This window comes from Canis lupus, chromosome 2 (genome assembly GCF_011100685.1).
Source record: "Canis lupus familiaris isolate Mischka breed German Shepherd chromosome 2, alternate assembly UU_Cfam_GSD_1.0, whole genome shotgun sequence".
Classification (NCBI taxonomy): Eukaryota; Metazoa; Chordata; class Mammalia; order Carnivora; family Canidae; genus Canis; species Canis lupus.
In genome coordinates, this window is record NC_049223.1 from 43,988,521 (window position 1) to 44,005,517 (window position 16,997).

Consider the following 16,997-nt stretch of genomic DNA (forward strand, 5'->3'; position numbering starts at 1 on the left):
AAGCCATGCATATGCCCTTCGGGGTTTGTTAGACAAATATTTTAATAGTTTTTCTCAAGCTTGTTTTGTTTATGTGTCATCTTTATTTTTATTTTTGGTTGGGTGGGCGAGAGACAATAATTTTATGACGGCTAATATTTCAAAGACAGCAAGTGTGCATAAAAAAAACCTCTCCCAAACAAGGCTATGTCAAAGTAAGTTACTGTAGAGGGGATGTTTTATGTTGAACAGTCAGGGAAGTTCTAGTGTCTGCAAGGGCATCTTCATTCATGTGGGGTACATGGAGAAACCAAGGTCCAAGATAATTAAATACATTATCCAAAGACACATAAATTCTTTTGTGGCTAAATTAGGACTGGAGCCTATGTTCTACAGTTCCATTATTATTATTACTATTCTTAATACTGTTTAATTAACCTTGCTATATGATGAAATGAGTCTTTCTTTTCAAAGTTGTCTTGAGTATTCTTGTCCCTTCAAATGATTTTTACAATTGCTGGCAATTTTTCACCAAAATATTCCACTTATTTTTATAGGCATTTAATTAAATCAGTGATTACTTTGGGCATAGTTGTCATCTTTACCTTACCGAGTCTCCCCATCCAAAGGACTGTGTGTCTCTTCATATGGTAAAGTTGTCTTGGATGTCTTTTAAATTTCTACATTTTATTCTTAAAAATTAATGTATATTATTTAATTCCTAGACATTTCAGTTTAGAGGGTGATTAGAAATAGTATTTTTTTAAAGTATATTTTAAATCACCTGCAGGATTATATTGGGATGAAGGCAATAGTTTTTTTATATTGATTTTGATTTTTTTTTATCCATTTGGCAACCTTGCTGAAACTTGTACATTTTAATAGTGATCTGAGGTTTGTCTTGTTTATGTTCTTTATTTTCATTTTCTTTATCCTTTCTCTTTTTCATGAAGAGTCTTGACTGAGGTTTGTCTGTTATACTTACAAACATCTAGCTTTTGATCTCATTGACCTTTTAAAAAGACAATATAGCCTGAGAATTTGTTGTTATTTTGGGGGTTTAATGCAGTTCACTTATTGCAATTACTAACATGCTTGGATTCATTCCTGGAAGCAACAAAACATTTTAGTTATTTTGGTGTATACTTTGTGTCTTTTTACTCAGTCTCTAGTACTTCATAGCTCTAGCTGCTGAACAAATTGCTTAACCTTCCTCTGCTTCACCTTTTTCCTCAGTGACATGAGGGTTTATTATTGGTTGACTTACTTGATGGGATTGTTGGGAGGAATAAAGGATCGATACTTGTAAAACACTGAGAGCAGTGCTTAGCACACAGAAGCTTCATGTAACTGAAAGTTGTCATTACTTATAATATCTTATTTGTTCTATAGATTTTATTGGCTTTTTGATTTTCCCTCTCCAACATTTTATTGGAGTCACTGAATTTCCTTTATTCCTTCCCTTCTTTTTTTTTTTTTTTTTTTAAGATTTTCTTTATTTATTCATGAGGGACACAGAGTGAGAGGCAGAGACATAGGCAGAGGGAGAAGCAGGCTCCCCACGGGTAGCCTGATGGGGAACTCTATCCCAGGATTCCAGAATCCCAGGATCCCAACCTGAGCCAAAGGCAGACTCTTAACCACTGAGCCATCCGAGCGTCCCTCCTTCCCTTCCTTCTATGCACACAACAGTTTGAAAGTTTTCTGTTGCAATTTCTTGGAAGTAATCAATAGCTTTTCTGAATTCGTCAGATTTAGAATATCTTAACCATTCTCACAACTTCTGTCTTATATGTTGTCAAGTATTTTGGTATCACCAAATATTTAATTCCCCAAATTAGTTGCCATGTTAATTTTTATGTGGTTTAAGCACATGCTTAGATTTGTTAAAATGTTTGCTAACTTCCTCATTCACACCTTCTTTCTGTGTTACATTTCCTTTAAATTTCTTTAAAAACATTTCATACTTTTGGGGTGCCTGGCTGACTCAGTCAGAAGAATGCCTGACTGTTGATCTTGGGGATGTGAGTTCATGCCCCACATTGGGTGTAGAGATTACTTAAATAAAGAAAACTTAAAAAATATTTTTGTACTTTTAATATTTCTTTCACAGAGGGCCACTTAGTGTTTAGTGTTGTCTTTCTTTTTTTAAGTATTTCTATGTCCCTAAATGACAATTAAGCTGAGCAGTTAATTTTAAATTGACAGTTATTTTCTCTCAGCACTTTGAAATATCCCTTTGCCTTTTGACTTCTGTGATTGTTCTTGGGAAGCCTGCTGTCAGTCTACTTCTTGTTCCTTTTAATCTGCCTTTGATCTCGGATTATTTAAAAAAATCTCTTCATCTTTGGTGTTCTCCAGTTTTACTGCAGACGTGTCTGAGTGTGGATTTATATTTCTTTCTTTTTATTGGCACCCAATTTGCTTCTTCATCAGAGAAATATGCCTTTAATCAATTTTATGAAATTAACCACCATTTTGTGCTTGAGTGGTGCCTTTTCCAATGCTTTCTGTTTTACACAACTTCTGGTTGTTGCATGTTAGTGTTTCTTATTTCTGCCCCTAATTTCTCTTTTACATTTTCTACCTCTTTATCTCAGACTGTTGTTTTCTGGTTCATTCCTTCCAATCTTTTTTTCCTGAGGTGTACAAAAGAACACTTGGTATGCATTTTACTGATTTGTCATTTGTTAAAGATACACCTTATCTTTATATGTGAATAACCTATATTTCCAACTAGATGCTAAACTTTCTGAGGGCAGCTGGCTACATCTTCTATGTCTCCGGGGGTATTGCGTCTTAGATCATGAGTTCTAGAAACAGACTACCTTGAGTTGAATTATGGCTCTATTACCTGGTATCTTTGAAATCTCAGGCACCATTACTTTGTTTTTTCACAGAACAATGGAAGTATTAGTAGTACACCCCTCCCAAGGTGCTGAAGTACTTCAAAAGCACTGAGTGAATGTTAGCTATTATATTCTTTTTCCATAGAGCAAAACTGTTAAATGACCTTGACGTCACAAAATGATTTGGCATTTAGACTGAATTTTGAAAAATAAATCACTTAGTGTTTAATGATGGAGGAGGAAAATGAAGAATATGTCAATACTTTAGGCAGAAGGAACAGCATGTACATTGGTATGAGAGTTGTAATGTATGTAGTGTTTTTGAGAAATGCATCACATTGCCTTTGCCCATTCATATCCTCTCAGCACCCAAAGGTCAGTACATAAGCTCATTTTCTATGCTTTCCTAAGCACATTTACTTGAAGACTTTCCCTTGACCTGGCCACCCAGCAAGTGGAATTCATGCCTTTGGGAACATCCTTCAACCAATGATGGTTGGGGCTGGAGAATAAATACTCCAGCCCCCTACTTTTCAAATGTGATAACCCTGAGTTGTGTTTTATATTCTCTCCCAAATTCTCACTGGAACTGAGCAACGGTTACCTTTGGAAGGTTACTTGCTGGGGACTGCATCCTGTTAGAGATTCTTTGCTTTCCTAGTCCTACTTTGCTACATACCTACCCAGCCTCCTGTGGATCCTGCTGAATCATCTGCCCCCTCTCACATCCCCTGTTGTAAAGGCCTTTTCAGACACTTAGACTGAAATGAAAAATAATAAGGAATTTTGTGTGGTTGGAGTATGGGGAGGGATAGGATATGATAGGAGAATTCCAAAAGAAATGAGGTAGGAAAGCAGTTTGTGAACATAATGAGAAGATTGCCAACGTTTGGTTTGGATTGCTCACTTGATTTTAGCTCAGGTCATGATCTCAGAGTCTTGAGATTGAGCCCCACCTTGGGCTCGAGGGGAGTCTCTCCCTGTCCTTGTGTTCCTCCTCTACTCTTTCTCTCTCTCAAATAAATAAACTAAAAAAAAAAAAAAAAAAGTAAAACTTACAGTATTACAGATATTTCTTTCCAACAGCCTTCATAAAGTGACCCATTTTCTCATACTAATTTGAATAGCTCATATTAATGTTTATTCTTCTGTCTCTTTCCCCTGTGATATGTAGGTCTCCCTATAACATTTAACAAATACTTATATTTTGGGTAGTCACTGAAGGCCTGAGGAGATTATGGACTAAGCTTACTTGATCTTAGAACTATTTTAGGTTGTATCTAGAAAGGGTTATGATTGGGTTTTCCAGTTCCAGGTACAAGATGTGTTTCATAAATGGTATCTCTTATATGCATCCTTGGTATGTTTTTCAAGTAAATGACAGTCTTTTCTGTCCTCTTCTATTCCCTCCTTCATGTTATTTGTCTGATTTTTGGGAAAGGGCAAAAGGGAGATAAAAAGTGCCCCCCTTCTATTTCTCAGTATTTTAAAATGCACTGGTGTTACTTGTACATGAAAATTAAAATTTAAAATAGAATTTCCAGATGCTGAATGATTGGGTTCCTTAATTTTATGTCCAAATGTTTCTAGGTAATTATCTCTTTTTGTTCTTCCACTGCTTTGTGTCAACCTTCTGATAAGACTGCGAAAACAAGATATATTTGAAAGTCTTTCAGTCTATTTCCTGCTTCTGAAGTGTAAATGCTTTAATTATTTGAAACTCTCTGAGGTCTCCTAACAAAGGGCTATCAGAACATTGCAATTCCACTCATGAAAATCTCTCTCAGGCCCAACTCAGGGTTTGTGATTTAATGAGATACGCATTTCAAACAGTATGACAGTGACTTAGGTATTTCAGAACAAAACTTTTGATAAAGGTTCTGTGTTCCTCAGGGGATCTTTAATTTTCCAGATGAAGTCAATTCCTAGGAGACCCTTTACTATGAGACTGACATGTGTTGGCTCAGATTTATAAATGAGTTTTCTCATCTTGCAGGAAAACAAAAGTTCCTAGTCTTACTTTGCTTTCCTATCTTGAAGGACTACAAAACTTTCCAAAATAAGAGTAGGCCACATGCCTTCCTGGAGTCCTTGAGGTGTCCTATGAGATAATGGATTTGAATATCATAATGTGTAATCACACCTGTAATCATATGACTAATGGAAGGATTGAGAGGTTATCTAGTCCAACCAGAATCTGTAGATGAGAAATCTAAGATCCAGAGGGTTAAATGGATTACCTAAGACTACTAGACAGGTTAGTACCGGCCGAGGACTTGTTTTCTTTACTCTTGGTTCAGTGCTCTTGCCATGTTATAGGAGAGTGTCTTTTTCTTCAACATTACCTTGGAGAGTTCCTTCATTTTGACTGGCTTCAAAGGACAAATAAAATTATTCATTTAAGTTCTTGCATTGTATAAGAGAACACTTAAGGCATAATATGACATAGATATTTCTCATCCTACAAACTCTCTCCAAACATAAGAACTGAACAGATTCAGACAAAATTGTTGAGATAGGGCTGGTATCCCTTGCCATCCATACTCCTCCCTTTTTGCTATTAAAAGTGCAGGAATAAATTCTGTAGATTCTGTTGGTATCTGAACTTATTTTCCCATTCTTTCTCCTGCATCAACTAGATTCAATAATGAGGAGAATGAGGTTGCTTTGATTTGTAACAGGACAGATCTGGGAAGATTATGCATTTTAACAATCATAGAATCTTTTAAGCATAGTTTTTAACATTTATCTACTTCAAACACTTACCTTTCTGAAGAAGGCATGTAACAACTAATGCTTATGACCCAATATACTTTGTTGTAGTTGTAGCAGACCAGGGGCCAGCATCTGGGAGCTCTAAGGTAATTAGCCATTGGTGTACATTGGAGGCTGATTTGACTGGCCTATTTTTTTCTTTCTTTTTCTTTCTTTCTTTCTTTCTTTCTTTCTTTCTTTCTTTCTTTCTTTCTTTCTTTCTCTTTCTTTCTTTCTTTCTTTCTTTCTTTTTTTTCTTTCTTCTTTCTTTCTTTCTTTCTTTCTTTCTTTCTTTCTTTCTTTTCTTTCATACTTTCTTGTTTAAAGATTTTATTTATTCATGAGAGACAGACAGAGAGAGAGAGAGAGAGAGAGGCAGAGACACAGGCAGAGGGAGAAGCAGGCTCCATGCAGGGAGCCCGACGTGGGACTCGATCCCAGATCTCCAGGATCAGGCCCTGGGCTGAAGGCAGTGCAAAACCACTGAGCCAACCGGGCTGCCTGACTGGCCTATTTCTGCCAATGACTGCTCTTGTGTTAATTCTCTCACCTGCAGCATCTAAAAGTTTCACAGTGTCAAGTAAAAGATCATTTTTAGTTCTTATTTTACTGGAATTACTGATCTTGATCTTTGCTCTCTTGACCTCTGTAATATCCACGCCCTTGTCTCTCCTTGAAAATGCCCTGATGGTTTCTCCGCTGTTTCATTTGCAGAATTCTCTGCCTTCTTTCACTTCTTGAATGTTAGTCTTGTTAGCTATCAGTGTTCCTCTGTTCCTGTCCCAGTTCTTCTCAGTTCTTCTCACTCTATGTAATGATACTATATGCATACAAAGCCCTTAATATGTATTTGGTCCAATTGATAAAAGAGCAATAGATGCTTCCATTTGTTCTTAAGATTTTTAATGCCACTCATATGCTAATAACTGCAAATTCTCTATCACGTTGATGATCTGGACTCATATATATAATCAACATGCTATCTCTCCATTTATATGCTACCTAGACTATTCTAACTCAGTATGCAAAATAATACGTCTACAGTATTGTCTATCTCAATTGTACATAGTTAGAAACTAATTGCCCTTTGTTTTCTCCTGTGATTTTACCAACTCCAATCTAATGCATTACAAAATTTTGCTGATATTTTATTCTAGGCAGTTCTCTCATTCATTTTGCTCTCCATCCTTATTGTTACCAGCCTTGGTTGGACTGTTGTCATTTCTCTTTCTGGCTACTTGAAGAGCCTCCTACCCTCCATCCTTGCCTTTAGATATGCTCCATCCAATGACACTGTCTGTAGAGATACCACAATATGAGTACCTGAAATATAAATCTGATTCTTTTGTTTTTTGTTCTTGTTGTTATTTTCAATGACTCCCCATTTTCCAGTGGATAAAAATCTCAGCTTCTTACCATAGCCCAGTAGGCCCTCCCTATGAACTTCCTGAGCTTTATCCTACAAAACTCTGTTTCTCATTTCTTGCTTCATTTGCACTCTATTGCTTATATTCCTTGTGCAGTTGCCATGCTATTCTTTACTTTCATGCCTTATATCTTTGATGCCATTTTTCCTTCCTCCCCTTTTCTTCTGTCTATTCCTACTTTTTTATTATTTTTTATTTTTAAACTTTTTTTTTTTTTTTTTTTTTTTTTTATGAATCAGCCCTGGAAGCATTCAGTGAAGCCACCCACGAAGACTTTAATGATTTCCTTAGTTGGATTATGTGTTTCCATATTCTCGGTCAGAGCAACTATCACTTCACTTACGACATTGTTTTATAATTACCTGTTTACAGATCTGTCTTGTCTATAATACAGGTATCTTTAAGTGTGGATACTGTGTCCTTTTTACTTCTATTCCAAAGACCTGGATTAATGCTTGAAATAGAGCAGACCCCCAGGAAATAACTGTAGGATGAATGCTAGTGAGAGAGGAAGGCTTCTTTAGGCTTCATCTCATAAATTCAGAAGACTCCAACCCGACAGCATTGGAGGTTGAGTGGTTTATCCTGGGAGCCTTGTTGATGGATTGGTCTGTGATCTCCCAAATTTATGGGCCATGGGGCAAGAGAGGAATAAGTCCTTGGGTACACTCCTGTTTGCCCTGGTAAAAACACAGTTCTCTCTGTTCAAGTGCATAAGTACTTGTCAATGCATTCCCAATGCATTCCCTTTTAATTCAGATGACCGCATTACTTTCCTGGATGTCTGAGCTGCCCTTCCATAACTGGTATCCTTGCTTTAAATCTTGTCTCTTCTAATTCTTTCCCCACACATAATGTAATCTCAATGATCTTTCTTAGATGTTAAAATTCTCTGTTAAAAGCTCTTAGACAAAAGTCCAAACTCTTTAATGCAGCTCATAACTATATTTTATAATCTGATTCTTGCTTGCTTCTCTAACCCGATGGTTTTCCATGCTATCCTGGCCTATCCGGTCTCCTGCTAGACTGAATGGACTTTGGTTTATCCAATATGTTTTATTTCACTTCTAGGTCTTTGAATTTGCTTGGGAAACTCTTCTGTTTTGCCCTCATCCCCATTAATAGATTACTCTTAGCTCATCATTCAGGTCATAGTTTAGATATTGCTTTCTCTAGAAAGCTCTCCTTCATGTCCAAATCAAGGTTAGGGATTTTGCTTCCTCCTTTCTAATGATTTCCCTGCCCATGTTTTTCTGTAACACTCTTGTACTTCTCTCATACATAAATATCACACAATAATAATTGCCTTTCTTATTTTTTGTGTGACCCACTAAACTAAGTCCTGAGAAGGCAGAAAGCATGTCAATTGTGTTCCTTATTGTATACTCAGCACCTAGAACAAGAGCTTGCACAAATGAGCTGAATATTTTTTAAATGAATGAATGCATGCAATATAATGCCACTTTATATTATTTACTGGATTTCATATTGCCATGCTGTTGAGAAATTATAGGATAAAGACACCTGGGACAGTTAAAAGGAAACTTTACTAGTTATATATGAGACTGTTGTTGACAGTCCTGAATTTGTTATTTTCAGGTATATGATTAGGAACCTGGATATTCTGACTTCTGGGTCCCTTCCAGACTTCCTGAGTCTGAATTTCTGAGTAACCATAAGAATAAATCACTAAAAAGGGGGATATGGTGACTGATGGAGCTAAGGTAAGCAACCTCATTTCTACTTCTATAAGGAGGAAAGTCCCCTCTCTGTGCCAAAGTGAGTGGGAGCCTTGAAGGCACTGACATTGTTCCAATGTGCCAGGAATAGTTTTCTGGAACCATCATGGCATTTGAGTCTAGTTTCACAAGAGTGTGGACTCAGGAAGCCTGAGTATTGTTGTAGAGCATTTTGTCTTTTTATGAGGTGTAGAGCTGAAATTTATTAGTGACTCAGCAAGCCTGCCCTATTTTTAGGCCTAAAGGTTAGCTTTCAACACTTTAGAGAGTGGGAGACAGAGAGGAAGTGTTACCAGCTCAACTGAGTCTTGTTTTATTTATAAATTCTGCGTTGATTAATTTTAAATTGGTTATATTTAATTTAGGACCTGAAATAGATTAGACAACCTTCTTAGTTCCCTTGTTTGAGTCAAAAAAGACCAAAATAATAATTTATATATGCATTAACAAACAGTGGATGTGCTGTGTTGGTGGCTTTATTTGGGACAGTGGGACTTAATGGAATATATCAAAAGATACATCTTTCTTTCCTTGCATTTGAATGAGAGGTCCAAGGATCTGTCCTTTAAGAAACTTGTTTTGTCTCCCATTTCTCCTATAAAGAAATAATCCTTAGCTGTAGCTTGCCCAGTTATTTCTCATGTGTGACATTGGTCATTAGAAGATCCAACAAGGGAAATGATGACTCATTCTGGATGAATCACTCGCACTCATGTAAATTGAGCAGCGTGGGTTTTATGACCTCTTCTACTGTGAGTTCAGGAGGTCTGTGAGGGTAAAGTTTTGTCTCAAAATAAATTCTAATGAGAGGAGTTTGGTGACTGATTGAGTTAAAGACAAACTTCCTAATTCGTACTCTGTTTGGATCAGTGGTATTAATTATGACAGACTGGCTTCTTGTTTTTAGACAACTGGAGGTTGGCCAAACAAATATTCAACTTAGAGTAACAAGAACTGGCTTCTGCCCCAAGCTGTGTGATTTTGGGTAATCACTTAAATAATTTCAGCCTCAATTTCCTCCTCTTTAAAAAGGGATTAATTTAAACATGGCACAGATGTCAGGCAAAAGCACCATGTGGGTTGATGGAAATTTTTTGGTGTTACTGACTAAACAAGGAAAGTCAGAAGGTACAGCTGTAACCTGTGTCATGGTTAATGCAAGTCAGTGGACTCCCCCTGCCCCATTCATATACATGAGCACCCATGGGCTTCCAGTTATTCTCAGGCCCTACTTCCCGTGATGTCAGCAGGGATTTGTACACACTTCACTCAGCACCTAGGTGGCAGTTGGCAAACTCATGAATTTAGTATCCTTTTAACATAATAACCACCACATCCATGTGGAAGAAGTACTAAGATTTACTGTGCATACGTTCTAGGCTAGACAGTAGTTCAGTGCTATGCATAAATTACCTTGTGGAACCTTCAAACTGGTCTCTTGAGGCAGGGATTACCATGGTTCTCACCAAAAGATTAATTATGGAGGAAATAAAGTTCACATTGTGGAGTCATGTTTCTGTTGTAACTTTAAGGGGTTAACACAAGTAGGGGTGATAAGAGGGATTTGATCTGGGTTGTCCTCATTGGTTGAATAGTCATCCATGCCTCAGTTTTGAGAAAGATTATGGGCAGAGCCCCTATGTATAATCACAGACAGGTGTTTCACAGCATGAGAGGAGCAGGACCCACAAAGGCATTAGTTGATGGTGAACCTACCTCATGCTCTGCTCACCGAGCTGCGTGCCAGGGCAGGGCACCGTGACTGCCCAGAGAACGGGTCTGGGTGCCTCACCTCTCCTACCAGTGATCATTGGCCAAGCCATCTGCCTGTATAGCCGTCCTCTTTTCCTGATTTCTACAAAGATAATGTGTGGTTCAGCTGAGGCTTTATGGATTAGAAGAGTTTGAGGGGTGCCTGGCTGGGACTGTCAGCGGAACCAGTGACTCTTGATCTCCGATTGTGAGTTCAAGCCCCATGCTGGGTGTGGAGATTATTTAAATAAATAAGTCAGCTTTTTAAAAGAAAAAAGAAGAGTTTGAAACAAAGCTACCTGGCTAAAGACTGTGCTATTATACAGAGAGTGGAAACAATCTAAATTGTTTGTGTCAACGATGGCTTTTGGCTTCAGAGCTTAGTATTTTAGTACTTAGAGCTCAGTGTTTTCATTTTAGTCTCAAGCTCCGCACTGCAATATGTTGGCCATTAGCCATATATAGCCGTGGAAATTAAAATTAAAGAAAATTAAAGAAGAAATTCAGTTCCTTGGTTACACTAGCCAATTTCAAGTGCTTAATAGTTATAGCTACATGTGGTTTGTGGTTGCCATGGTGGTCAATGCAGCATTATAGAACCTTTCCGTCATTGCAGAAAGTTCTGCTGGGCAGTGCTGGTATAATCAACTTTTTCTAAGCTATAGATTGTTGCTTGATCCACATTAAATTATTCAGGATGCTGTAATTTTTATTTCCTCTAGTAAATGACTACTTACCAAATCTGAGTAACATGCATATAAAAGTTTTAATGCGGTTTCCAAATTTTCTACCTCACATCTATTTATTCTTTAGCTCTTCCCTGATCCTCTCTCCAGAGGCAAGTTGTATTACCAGTTGTATGTATACTTCCTGAGGTTCACAAGGGTAGAAACAGCACACTCATGTATGCAAACACAGATCTTCTTTCATTGATTTCCAATCAAAGGATAGCAGACCTTATGAGTTGTTCCACACCTTAGTTTTTTTCACAATATGTCTTGAAGATCATTTTATGTTCGTATATAAAGAGCTTCTTCATTCATTTTGGTGACTGTATGGTATTTAATTATATGATGTGTGTGTATATTATGGGGTGTGTATGTGTGTTGTCTTGTTTTCTGTTATAAGTGCTGAAAAGAATGACTTACACATATGTTATCACCGATTTATAGAATTATATTTATAGGATAAATTCCAGGAAGAGAAATTGTTGTGTCCAGGTGGTATGCATATTGATTTACACTTGGTTGGACACATGTAAGTGTTCATGTTTCTCTGCACCATCACCAACAGGGTGCATTATCCATTTCTTCTCCAGTGTTGTAAGTGGGAAATTATATGTCCAATGCAATTCTGATTTGGATTTCCCTTATCTTAAGAGGAGAAAACTTTCATGCGCTTAATAATCATTTGGTTATTTTTTGTTTGTTTTCTTGACTTTGTGAAGAAGTCTTTCTTTATATCTGAAAACATTTCATCTGTGATACAACTCGTGTCGACTTACCTGGGTCACTGTTCCCTAGAATATGATGTCCCCCATCAGTACTGAACTGGAATTTTAGAAATGTTTTCTTGAAATATTATATAAATGTGCCATTTAATTGTTTTTATATTTTTTGGGGGGGTATTCCAGTTATGTATATGTTAAAGCCTCTTTATCTATCCCTCTTGTCTTTTTCTCTCAAATTTTAAACTATCATGATTTACTTTTTATTTTTCACATCAGTTATCTCCTTCCATTATTATTTTTTAAATAATATCCATTCTCTTACGTGTAGCTTCCACTTTTGTCTTCATTTATCTATTTTGTGCGTGTAATCTCTTTCTGAGCTTTTAGTTCACAAACATTGTCTCCTTTAGTGTCAACAGCTACTCCTTACACACATGCAATCTTTTTTATAGGGATGTGTAATTCAGTAATTTGGGGGACTATACCTAACAGAAGATTTTGTGCTAATTTTTATTTGTCCCATTTTTTTGGTGGATTTCCTTTATTTCACTTTTGTTTCATATTTTTATTTCTGCATTTCCATGGCATTTATATAGATACTGTCTGATATAGTATGTTCACTCTGCACCTCTAAAGCAAGTAATGTTGTCCCGCACCTGGTATCGGTAGAAAATATGTATGATGGAGGGGTCGTCATTATATTCCAGACTAACTGGGATTAGTTTAAACATCCTTGGGTTTGTGGGGTGTTCATAGAGCAATTACTTCTCTCCAGGTTTCAGACTGTTGACAACGTAAGGTCCCTCTTCCACTTTGTTGATTTGGAGACAGACAGCTTCCTGAAAATAGAACTTGTCCGTGCAATAACATTTTTAGGTCCACCCTTACTTGGTTCTTCCTGCAGTGTGTGTACTGCTGTCCTGCTGGTAAAGACAAAGTCTTTAGCAGTCACAACTCAAGTTATTTTCTCTTAAAAAACTATCTTTACTGTTTTTTTCCTGAGTCTTTTTTTTTTTAAAGATTTTATTTATTTATTTATGAGAGACACACACAGAGAGAGGCAGAGACACAGGCAGGAGAAGCAGACTCCCTGGGAGGAACCCCATGGTGGGCTCAATCTCAGGACTCCGGAGTTATTCCCTGAGCCAAAGGTAGATGCTCAACCACTGAGCCACCCAGGTACCCTTTTTCCTGAGTCTTGCTGCCATAATTTCTCTTGCCTGATTCTCTGTGTGTGCCTTTGCTTCATTCCCATCGTGTGAATACCCCTTAAAACTACCCTGTGGATCTACATTTAATGTTTACCATTTTTACTAAGAATAGAATTTTAATTTCATTTTTAATTCTCAATCTTAGAGAGAAAAGAAGTAAATGCCCACTTTTGTCCACATTATTAAATTGGGCATCCTTTGTGTTATTTACTGGGATATTTTGTACTTTCATTTTTTCCAAAAAAAATGAAGACATGATTCTTGATAATTCAGCCCTTATTATTTTATTTTGATCCAGCTCAAGATGTCCAGTTACTTAACAGAACTTCTGAGAAATTTTACCTCTACCTCAAATTTACAATGTTTAGAGATATATTTAGCTTTTCTACTATACTATTTTTTCTGAAATTATGAAACCTCCCTATCATCAGGTGTTAACATCACCACTGTAATTTATTCCTTTATGTGTTCCTCACCCCAGGCCTGTGTAATTAGTCATGAAATTCCTTAACAACTACATTGATTACACCCTACCATGTGTATGAGACAGTGTGATAGGTGCTAGATAGTAATGCCTTGGATTTGGGTTAAGGATATTTCTGCCTTGAGCCTTTAAGCTTTTGAGAACCCTGTATGTCATAAATCCACATTCTGAATTATTTTAAAGTTCATAAGCATCTCTTTTACTTGGGGTCCAGAGTTCAGCACCTGCACAGATGTTTTTATGGCCCAAAGAAATGCTTCTTCATATATCTTGCCCCTATTGCCTTGAGGGAAAAAATGCTCCAAAGCCTCTAAAATTGTTGGGTTGTGTCCCTGTCATGTTGAATATGGACACTCTTTTGGCATATGGGGAGGATATGAGCAGTGAAAGCTCTTAAAGATGAAAAATACAAGTTATTTTAACTTATAATTTTTTTTCTCAGATGGCATGAATGCAATAAATTTTAACACAGCCAACTGTTTTTTTCCCACTAGTGCTGAGCAACCATTTTTCCACTTCTTATCATTTATAATTCATGGTTTGGGAGATACTCTTAAGTTAACACATCATTTATCACAGTTGGATATGGTAATGAAGATCATCTTATCATATTAAATAATTCATATTACTCCTAGGTGAGTGTACTTATAGGTCTCACTATAACATATGAAGCCAATTCTTTACATTAGCAACTAGATGAAGGTTGATCACTAAAATTTCCAATCGTCATATTTTTATAAAAATCCTTTATAAGAATAAATTACATTGTTTTCTAAATTAAATGAGGATCTCTAGTTTTACTGAAATAATCATAATTTAAAATTTGATATTCATCAATTATAGTACCTATACTTTTAAATATTTTATAAGAAAAATAATATTTATGAAATTATATCTGAGAAATACCTTCACTTATTTATATTTGCTGTTATATGCAATTTTGACAAAAATACATTCAAATTTTGGAACCTATGTATTTACATTTTTAACCCTTTAGACCACTGATGTCAATAGAACACAAATTATGTAAAAGAAAAAAAAAGATGTTTTTTGAGCAACATAATTCTTTTTTTTTTTTTAAAGATTTTATTTATTTATTCATGAGAGATACAGAGGGAGGCAGAGACAGGCAAAGGGAGAAGCAGGGTCCCTGCAGGGAGCCCGATGTGGGATTAATCCCTGAACTCTGGGATCATGCTCTCAGGTAGATCTGAGGTAGACCTACGTTCAACTGCTGAGCCACCCAGGTGTCCCGAGCAACATAATTCTTGTTGAAATAAAGGCAAGAAAAATAAAAAAAAATATACTAGTTTTTGAATTATATATATATATACTTTATTACTCATCTAATTGCTAGTCCATTAAATTACTCAGTATATGCAAAAACAAGCAAATTTAGTTATCTTTTAAATTATGCTGACTTTTAATCATTTAAAAACATACCTATGTTTTTATAGACCTATATAATTTTATGTTTTATAAACCTAGAGTTATAAAAACATAACATTATTTTTTCCAATTTTTTTGTTTAAAGGTAAATATGTCAAGGTAAGAGTTTAGTTAGTATATTAAATCTCCATTTGAGAGTACAAGTTATTAACTTTTATATATTCAGACATATGACATGTGGGCCTGTGTTCATAGTTTTGCCACTGGCCCTATAAACAAATAGGAAGATCCTGGCTCCATCCTTGGGGAGCTCATCCTCTAAAGTCTACCTTCTCAAAGTCTCTCGTAAGCCTCCTTTCCATTTCTATCTCTGTTGTATTCACAGAATTCACTTTCTGAAGGGTCTTTAATTCCAGCGAGGAAATGATGCTTTATTAATATTTAAAATCCTTAAAGTATGTTTTATACCTAAGGCCTTAATAAATAATTGAGAATTGGGCTGAATTGACTTGAAGGGAAAAAAAAAAAAAAAGTAAGAGGAAGAGACTCATTGTCCATGAAGAGAAATACGTAGATACGCTCAAAGGGAAGGGTGGCTGCCACTAAGGAAGATTGTTTGGAGGCTCCTACATCTGTTGGAATTGTCTTGGAAATCACTTCACATAATTTCCTGAAATGAAAGGTAGCTGGTTCATGTTTCACTTTATGATATAGCTCTTCTTAAATCCAGAAAAGATTTAGAAGGATATATTATGTGTGAATCCAGAGTGTCTTATTTGTTATGGGACTCTTTGGGAGACAGTTGGAAAGAAGTCAGATGCTTTTGTTTACAATGGGAAATCTGATCAATGTCTTGCCTCTGGGCTATCGGCTTACTTAAATGATTTTTCAAAAAGCTATGTGTGGTTTTCCATTCACAATATGAACCAAGCTTTCTTTCCTACATGCCTATCATTAAATGAAATAAATGTACTGGGGAAAGCCAGGGGAGCCTTGAGAAAATTGAGCGGTTGTCATTTCTGTGGACAGAAGATAAAACACTGGCTGGTTTGAGACTACAGTTTTGCAAAATCCTTTTCTGAATGATTCTCTTTACTGTTGGAGATGTATCTATATATCTATATTTATATGTTTATATTGATAAAGATCAATATATATATATGTATGTAGGTTGCAGCCTGCTGTTTTGAAAAGAAAGCCCTGAAAAGTATTACAGTATGCCATTGCTCAGATGACATAAAGAATTCATTTTTCTATCTCATAAGACAACCACATACTATTTTTGTGATTATTTCGTCACTCCCTGAGTGAAGGTCAAAGATTAACTCAATATTTTAAAATATTATAGTTAGTGCCAGGGGGACAATTTTGCTTTCAAAAGAATGTAAAATTCTGGGAGTAAAAATATAAACCAGCGAGTGAATTTTTAAGGGCAGTAGGGTAATGGATGACTATTGGTTTGAATTTAAAAAAATATATATGGTGTCTATATCATTTGCCAGGATTATTTAAAAAATAATTATATTTGATGAAATGACTTCTATTTAATTGTTGCTTTGTGTAGTTCTACTTTCTAATCCATGTGCTTAAAGATGCATTTCCAGCTAACCTAGGGCAAAAATGTTGCTAAGGGGGACCAACTAAGAATTGATAACTGACAGTAATTATAAGTAGATACTTCAAATAGATGCTGTTTTTAAAAGCTATCCTCCATGGAGGGCAAGGGGAGAGCAGTTTTGATTTGGATTTCTTTGTGGGTTTTTTTTTTTTCCCTGTTAAGAAGGCATTTCCTAATTAGTAGAATTACTCGCAGATATATATGACACATTTCATAGAGTTCTCATCTCTTCTCCTTTAACTTTCTGCCTCGAAGTCTTTGGAAGAGGGTTTGAGAGTTGGTCAGTGGACTAAAAAGATAACGCGAATAAATATAACTGAATAGAGACCTTGCCTGATCCAAAGA

The 16,997-nt window shown here is 36.1% G+C and overlaps 1 long non-coding RNA gene across 6 annotated transcripts in view; it reads left to right on the forward strand.

Annotated features, from left to right (window-relative positions):
* Positions 1-16,997, forward strand: part of LOC106557902 — a 402,448-nt gene that overhangs the window by 329,552 nt on the left and 55,899 nt on the right. For all 6 annotated transcript variants that reach the window (XR_005355540.1, XR_005355539.1, XR_005355541.1 and 3 more), the window contains one exon: positions 8,609-8,733. This is a non-coding gene — a long non-coding RNA (uncharacterized LOC106557902). The remainder of the gene's footprint in view (positions 1-8,608; positions 8,734-16,997) is intronic.